We start from the raw sequence: 8,076 nt of genomic DNA, 5'->3' as shown, positions 1-8,076 counted from the left end.
GATGAAAAGTCACATAGTGGAGAGAGCTTAGGAAGTGACTTGAATACTGGGAGAACTCAGTGTCGAGTACTATTAGGACCATTCGAAGTATATTATTTTATGTAGCTTCTACAGAGTGTGGTATTTGATTGACACTATATTGCATGATTAATTTATTTTTAGATAGTTTGATCTAGTAAAATGCTTAGCATAACATTGATGGATTTAGTCAATGTGTGTTTTCAGATTAATAGCTGCTCACTGGGCTACTGGATGTCTGTAATCCTTCCATTAACAATGAGATTTTTACTAACCACATTTCTTTATAATGAACTGAGCACACTTTTTTTTTTTTGGTTGTGTTGGGTCTTCCTTACTGCATGCGGGCTTTCTCTAGTTGCTGCAAGCGAGGGCTACTCTTCTTTGCAGTGCACGGGCTTCTCATTGCAGTGGCTTCTCTTGTTGTGGAGCATGGGCTCTAGGCATGAGAGCTCAGTAGTTGTGGCTCGTGGGCTCTAGAGCGCAGTCTCAGTAGTTGTGGCGCACGGGCTTAGTTGCTCTGCGGCATGTGGGATCTTCCCGGACCAGGGATCGATCCCGTGTCTCCTGCATTGGCAGGTGGATTCTTAACCACTGCACCACCAGGGAAGTCCCAGGAACTGAGCATACTTTTAAAGATCTGCTTACTCATAGATGAGGTTAAAAAAAAAATTTCTGTTCTGTTCATATGACATAACTTTAGTGAAAGTTCCAGACGCTAAAAATCGTGGAGAAGAAAGGTGTATCAGATGAGACCTTTGAAGTGCCAAGCTTTCCATCCAAGGCCCAGGTAAGAAAGAGTCTTATTTGTCTTTCTCAAAAAAAAAAAAAAAACTCAAAAACTTTTTTTTTAAGTGTATTTTCTTAATTTGCACTGATCTGCATTTCCCAAGGCCATCATAATCTCAGTAAGTAATGGCAGCAGGACAGTTTTTCTCTAGCTCCAACCTACTCACACATTTCTGGGGAGTCCAGCTCCCTCTGAATTCTCCCAAGTAGCTGAGGAAGTTCCTGGGTGTATTAAGTGAATGTAGGACTGGAGATGATTTGGTTATGAATAGAAAGCACCATTGCCTCCTGCAAGTTCTTTTTTTTTTTCTTTTTAAAATTATTTATTTATTTATTTTTATTGATGTATAGTTGATTTAAAATATCATGTTAGTTTCAGGTGTACAGCACAGTGATTCAGGTAGATAGATAAATAGAGAGATAATAGATAGATAGGTAGGTGGATAGATAGATAGATGATAAATAGATAGAGATAAATATATTCCTTTTCAGAGTCGTTTCCCTTATAGGTTATTTCAAAATATTGAGTATAGTTCCCTGAGCTATAGGTCCTTGTTGGTTATCCCTGCAAGCTCTTGTAGTTGCAGCGTGTAACCTGCTGGTTCCTTCTCTCCTGCTTTGAAGCCTGCTGCCTCAGTGTCAGATAGGACAGATCCCACCTGCCCCGTTCCAGAGACATGCTGGCCTCTATGTCATATGCGCCAGCGGTCCCCTCACTGAAGTACAGCAGTGCCTTCTGCTTTCAAGCTCCTACAGAGACGAGCAAAAAGGCCCCTGACTCTTTTAGTTGTACTACTTCATCTCCCTAGGACTCTGGCACATGTTCTGGGGGATCTGGAAAATGAGCAAATCCCAAAAGTTGTAATTGAGCTTTCTCCTGAAGCTGGCTTCTCATCCTTGAGCCAAGTTTGTGTAGAGGACTCTCTCTGCCCTAAAGGGTGAGTCTCGCCACCCCACTGGCCATCCAGACTTGTCTGCAAACCTAAGATACAAGCTTAGACACCCCAAGTTCTCACACCAGGTGGTAAGCACTGTAGATATGAGTTAAGTAAGACTGAGCCCACGTGTGAAATATAACACAGTGTGCTTGGGGGGATCCAAAACCATTTTCTTATATTTCTTGTATTGATCTTAATGACAGAAAACTCAAGAAACAATTAGCATTGACTATGGAGTATAAGCAAACTAATTAAAGAATTTAACACTTCTTTTTCTCTGCTACAAACATGGCCTAACTTTAAAGTATTTTAGCTTGTCATGAAGAACCAGGCTCTGAAATCAAACCACCACTTGGAAGCTATGTAAATTCACCTTGTCACGTAATCTCCCAGAGCCTCAGTTTCCTAATTTGCAGAATGGGGATAACACAGCCATTATCCCATTGTATTATTATCAGGATTATATGAGCTAATAAACATAAACAGAGCACAGTACATGGCACAGAGTAAGCACCCAGCCAAGCTTTCAGCCGTTATGTGTATGGCTTGTGTGTGGACATCGAAATTTCTTTATATTGTAATACAGATGTTTAAAAGCATTCTCGTAGTCCCACAAGGTCAAAGCATTTATGAAAAGGCTTGTTGCTATTTTAGAAAACCGACCTCAATTCTTGATGAAGAGTGACATTTCTAATTTTTCCTGCTGGTATGTAAACAGCACAAAATTCTCACAAATAAATAGCCTCATTTTGTATAAACATTCCTAGCTTTCTCTGCAGTGGAGGGCAGCTCCTCACGAATTCTTTTGAGAATGTTCTGGCTTGTCCCAGAATCAATACCTGCCGAGTTTACTATTCAGACCAGATTATTACCAGGCAGTTGGAGTGGTCAAATTCCCACAGCCAGTTTTCTATAAAAATCCCCAGTAATTGAAATGGGAGGAAGGCACCCAATAAAAGTCAGTGTGAATAATTTAGCACAGTAGCTGTCTGCAGCCTCTGAGGTAACACATTCAAGGCATTTTATTAGAAGAAGCCACTGTTGTCTCCAGAGCCTCCTGGCTGCAACCCACCCATCTCATGAAGAACAAAAAGAGTGGAGAAACAAGCAAGCCTGGGGGATCTAGGATTAATCCTTCTCTGATACCTGAGAGATCCTGTGAATGCCGAATGTGAACAGTGATGTATTTTTCTAAAGGTCAGTGTTGAGAAGCATCATGACTGGCTGCAGTGGTCACTAAACAAGGGCCTTGAGTCCCTCCCTGGCTCTGTCGATCCCTTCAAGGGGTAGACACATCTGCTGGGGATAGAGATAGGCTGGTGGCTGTTTCATAAAACTAGCCTCAGGTCTTGATGAAGAGTGACATTTCTGGGACTTCCCTGACAGTCCAGCGGTTGGGACTCGGCACTTTCACTGCTGGGGACCAGGTTCAATCCCTGGTCGGGGAACTAAGATCCTGCAAGCTGCATGGTGTGACCAAAAAAAAAGGGAGATTTCTAATTTTCTCCTGCTCCTAAGTAACTAGAACAAAATTCTCACAAATAAATGCCCTATAACCCTAGTCAGGACCAGTCAGAAGTTGGGGACACAAATGGCAGAAACCCAACTCAAATTAAATTCAATAAAAAGGGAACTTGTTGACATGTACTACTTATAAGAATAGAAAGTTACTCTCACAGGACTGGATGAATCTCCAGATTAGAATGAAGTTCACTGGTATGGAATGAGTTTACTTTAAAAAAAAAAAAAAAGAAGTTCACTGGATCTGATACCTGGAAATCAATGACCCAGGTCAGAGTCTCCATGTCTCAAGGCCTGTGGTCAGAGGGGCAGAGATGGACATCCAATGCCAGAAAAAGGGGTTTGGAAGAATAATGTGATGAGGAATCAAATCAAAATGAGAGGTTCTGGATATTCTGTGAGCTATTCCAATTACCTCCATGCTCATGGAAGCCATTTCAAATTGGTATAGGGGACTTCCCTGGTGGTCCAGTGGTTAAGACTCCAAGCTCCCAATGTAGGGGGCCCAGGTTCAATCCCTGGTCCGATCCCTTGTCAGGGAACTAGATCCCGCATGCCACAACTGAGATCCCACCTGCCCCAACTAAAAAGATCCCCCACGTGGCGACGAAGATCCGGCTTGCCATGACTAAGACCCAGTGCAGCCAAATAAATAAATCAATATATATATATATTTTTAAAGTTGGTATAAAGCATATTGCCAACTGTTACGGATTGAATTATGCCCCCCACCCCACCACAAAGTTCATATGTTGAAGCTTTAACTTTCTCTACCCTTCTGAGTTCTTGGCTGAGACCCCTGTAATAAAAGACAGATTAACAACAGAAGAAACAAATAGAAGTTTATTGACTTGTATACATCATGTATATGTGGGAGATACCCAGTGAAAAAGGCGTAACTCTCCAAGGTGGCTTAGAACTCCAGCTTAGATTCCATCTTCATCTAAAGACAAAAGAAAGAAAGATGTGGGAGGAGGCCAGTTCTGGGAAGTTATCTGGAAAAGCAAGGTCAACAGAAAATAGTTTGTTATACAGATTTAAGCAGATACCTTCTCCATCCATAAAGTTCTCTTGTGATTCAGTCATCCTTCTCTTCCTAATACAGAGAGGGAGATGCCCTTACAATGGAGAGTTCCTTTACAAAGGCAAATGTTCCTTACAAAAGGGTAACTTCTACTTCTTCTGTGCCTGCTGTTTCTCAAAATAATCAGCTCAAAATAATCCTTATGCCAAAGAAGCATATTCTGCTACCCTTCAATATTTATTCCCCTAACTCTTTTCCTGCAAGGTCACCTTAGGCTGACTGTGCCCCTCAACCAAACATTACATCTTCTCTCAAGGCAGTTTGCTCCTACATGACTCTCTCCTCCCCTCAAAGCCACAGGCTTAGGATGGAAACATCTCTGCTGGTAGCAACCCTGGGACACTGTACTATCTCTTCTGCTTCTTCTATGACCACACTTCTGCAAATAAACCCTTTCCAAATCATCCTAATTTGAGCGTGACATCTGCTTCTCAGACTGATAGAGCTCTCTATAAAACAGAGGTGGAAAAACTGAAGGACAAAACCTTCTTTTCCCCTCCACCCAGAAAAGGATCACAGATAGTGTCCACAGTACACTGGGCTGGGCCCTAACACATAAAGTTCATGTCAGATGAGAAAATTTTTTAAATGTGCCATCTGTCATCAGAAGTCACTTGCTTAAATAATAATGTAGGCATTTAAATTGCTTTGGGGTGTCTTTTTCACCTTTGTTTTCTAATTATATCTTAGAATCTGTGGCCACAGTATTGAGGTCAGCTCATTAATTGGAACCCCTCTTTGTCCATAATTTTTTTTTTTCTTTTTTAGCTTCCAGCATCTTTTATTTTTCCTAGACTCTGGATACAATAACTCTAGCAGGGCAGTGTTCAATACTATTTAGGCTTCACATTTTAGGTTAACTACTTGAATATTGTAAATGTGAATGCACTTTCCCATAACTGGGAAACTAAAATTTGACGTAACTCATTTACTCAATACTTATGTAACCGTACAAAATTTTATATGCAACATGAGCTTTCATATTATAGAATTTGACCTTCTTACAAACTAGCTTACATAACGGTTACTTTGCTTATCTGTCCTAACCTGTGAAGTGTTGTACCAACGCTTTTCTATGATGTACTTAAACAGGTGAATTCTCCTTACATAAGGGTAAGAAACCTGAAGCTTCAACCCAGAAATATAAAATTCTTTTGTTTCAGCAGACTTAATACCAGAAACAGATTATGGGTAACTCTTACCTAAGTAGTAAGTACTATAGGAAGTTACAGTGTTGACCAAAAGAAAACACAGGCTTCTCATTAAACTTTTTTAATGGGTCTCAAATTCTGTGACAGACTTTTGGTCAAGTTGTAAAAAATAAAAAGTACTGATTTTAAAAACTAATAACTTAAAACTGCCACACACAAAACAAATGGTCCACAACACATTCTCCTTTCCTTCTGAAGGTTTTACGATGCATTGTTATCATTAACCAGTCTTTTGCTATTAAACTTAAGTGGCCAATTGAGACAAACAGTTCTGAGACCGTTCTTCCACCACTGATTAAGACTGGGGTGGCAGGTATTGGGGACAATATTCATTTAGCCTTCTGAGCTTTCTGAGCAGAGTTGGTGACCTTGCCAGCTCCAGCTGCTGTCTTGTCCACTGCTTTGATGACACCCACAGCAACCGTCTGTCTCATGTCACGAACAGCAAAGCGGCCCAGAGGAGGATAGTCAGAGAAGCTCTCAACACACATGGGTTTGCCAGGAACCATATCAACGATGGCAGCATCACCAGATTTCAAGAATTTGGGGTCATCTTCCAGCTTTTTCCCAGAACGACGATCAGTCTTCTCCTTCAGCTCAGCAAACTTGCAGGCAATGTGAGCTGTGTGACAATCCAGCACAGGTGCAGAGCCGGCACTGATTTGGCCTGGATGGTTCAAGATAATCACCTGAGCTGTGAAGCCAGCTGCTTCCATCGGTGGGCCATTTTTGCTGTCACCAGCCACACTGCCACAACGAACATCTTTGACAGACACGTTCTTGACATTGAAGCCCACATTGTCCCCAGGAAGGGCTTCACTCAAAGCTTCATGGTGCATTCCAACAGACTTCACTTCAGTTGTCATGTTGACTGGAGCAAAGGTGACCACCATGCCAGGTTTGAGAACACCAGTCTCCACTCGACCCACAGGGACAGTGCCAATACCACCAATTTTGTAGACGTCCTGTAGGGCCAAACGCAAGGGCTTGTCAGTTGGGCGAGTTGGTGGCAGGATGCAATCCAGAGCTTCAAGCAGTGTGGTCCCACTGGCATTGCCATCTTTTCGGGTGACTTTCCATCCCTTGAACCACGGCATGTTAGCACTTGGCTCCAGCATGTTGTCACCATTCCAGCCAGAAGTTGGCACAAATGCTACTGTGTCGGGGTTGTAGCCAATTTTCTTAATGTAGGTGCTGACTTCCTTTACAATTTCCTCGTATCTCTTCTGGCTGTAGGGTGGCTCGGTGGAATCCATTTTGTTAACTCCAACAATGAGTTGTTTCACACCCAGAGTGTAGGCCAGAAGGGCATGCTCACGGGTCTGCCCATTCTTGGAAATACCTGCTTCAAATTCACCAACAACAGCAGCAACAATCAGGACAGCACAGTCAGCCTGGCATGTGCCTGTAATCATGTTTTTGATGAAGTCTCTGTGTCCTGGGGCTCAGTGATGGTCACATAGTACTTGCTGGTCTCGAATTTCCATAGGGAGATATCAATGGTGATACCACGCTCGCGTTCAGCTTTCAGTTTGTCCAAGACCCAGGCATACTTGAAGGAGCCCTTCCCCATCTCGGCAGCCTCCTTCTCGAACTTTTCAATGGTCCTCTTGTTGATCACACCACATTTGTAGATCAGATGGCCAGTAGTGGTGAACTTCCCCGAATCTACGTGTCCAACGACAACGATGTTGATGTGGGTCTTCTCCTTTCCCATTTTTGCTTAGGTTTAGCGGTGGTTTTCACGACACCTGTGTCCTGGCGGCAAACCCGTTGCGAAAAAGCTGTCCATAATTTTGACTGCTCAGGATTTCCATCTGTGACATGGTCAGCAATGTGTCATGCTTTTATTTTTGTTTTTTCAGAGTTTAATATCTGAAAAGTAAAAAAGGCTTCTCTACAGTGGTGAGGATTTAATCTCCTGGGGAAGCACTACAAAGTTTAAAAATTTGGGATTCCTGGGGTTCCCTTTCCTTTTGCCAGTGACCTGAACTCCTTCTCTCATTTCACCAGCTCCACATTTAATCATTCTGTACTTCAATGGCAAATTGCCCATTTGTTTAATGTCTACTATCTACGAGGCATTGCACATTATTTTCCTTCTCAAAGCAACCAAACCTATGAGGCACATCTAATCATCCCATTTTTATGACCAAGGAGACAAGCTTAGGAAGGTGATCCCTTCAATATGACCCAACTTGTGAGTGGCAAAGGATGGGAAGGCACCAGGTCTAAGTGATCGCTGACAGCGTGATCCACGCCACCTGGGATTCTGCTGCTGCCTGCTGCCCTTTGACCTGCTCACTCCTCCCACCGTGTACCTTCACCTGAATCTGTAATACTTCACCTGGAATGCTGTTCCCACCGTGATCCTCCCCTCCCCCTGATTTAGACCTCACCTCCAGCATTTCCTCCATGGCTGACTTTACCCAAATGTGGGGCACGGCTGTTGGCAGATTAATACACAGAGATACGAACAAATGCTTTCCAGAATTCACTCAGAGATATAATCATC

The 8,076-nt window shown here is 42.7% G+C and overlaps 1 pseudogene; it reads right to left on the bottom strand.

Annotated features, from left to right (window-relative positions):
• Positions 1 to 5,659: 5,659 nt before the first annotated feature.
• LOC137759286 (elongation factor 1-alpha 1 pseudogene) lies at positions 5,660 to 7,339 on the bottom strand (annotated as a pseudogene).
• Between the last annotated feature and the right edge of the window lie 737 nt (positions 7,340 to 8,076).

Source organism: Eschrichtius robustus, chromosome 2 (assembly GCF_028021215.1).
Source record: "Eschrichtius robustus isolate mEscRob2 chromosome 2, mEscRob2.pri, whole genome shotgun sequence".
NCBI lineage: Eukaryota > Metazoa > Chordata > Mammalia > Artiodactyla > Eschrichtiidae > Eschrichtius > Eschrichtius robustus.
Note: the sequence above shows the minus strand (reverse complement) of the source record. Positions and strands in the feature narration are given on the sequence as shown.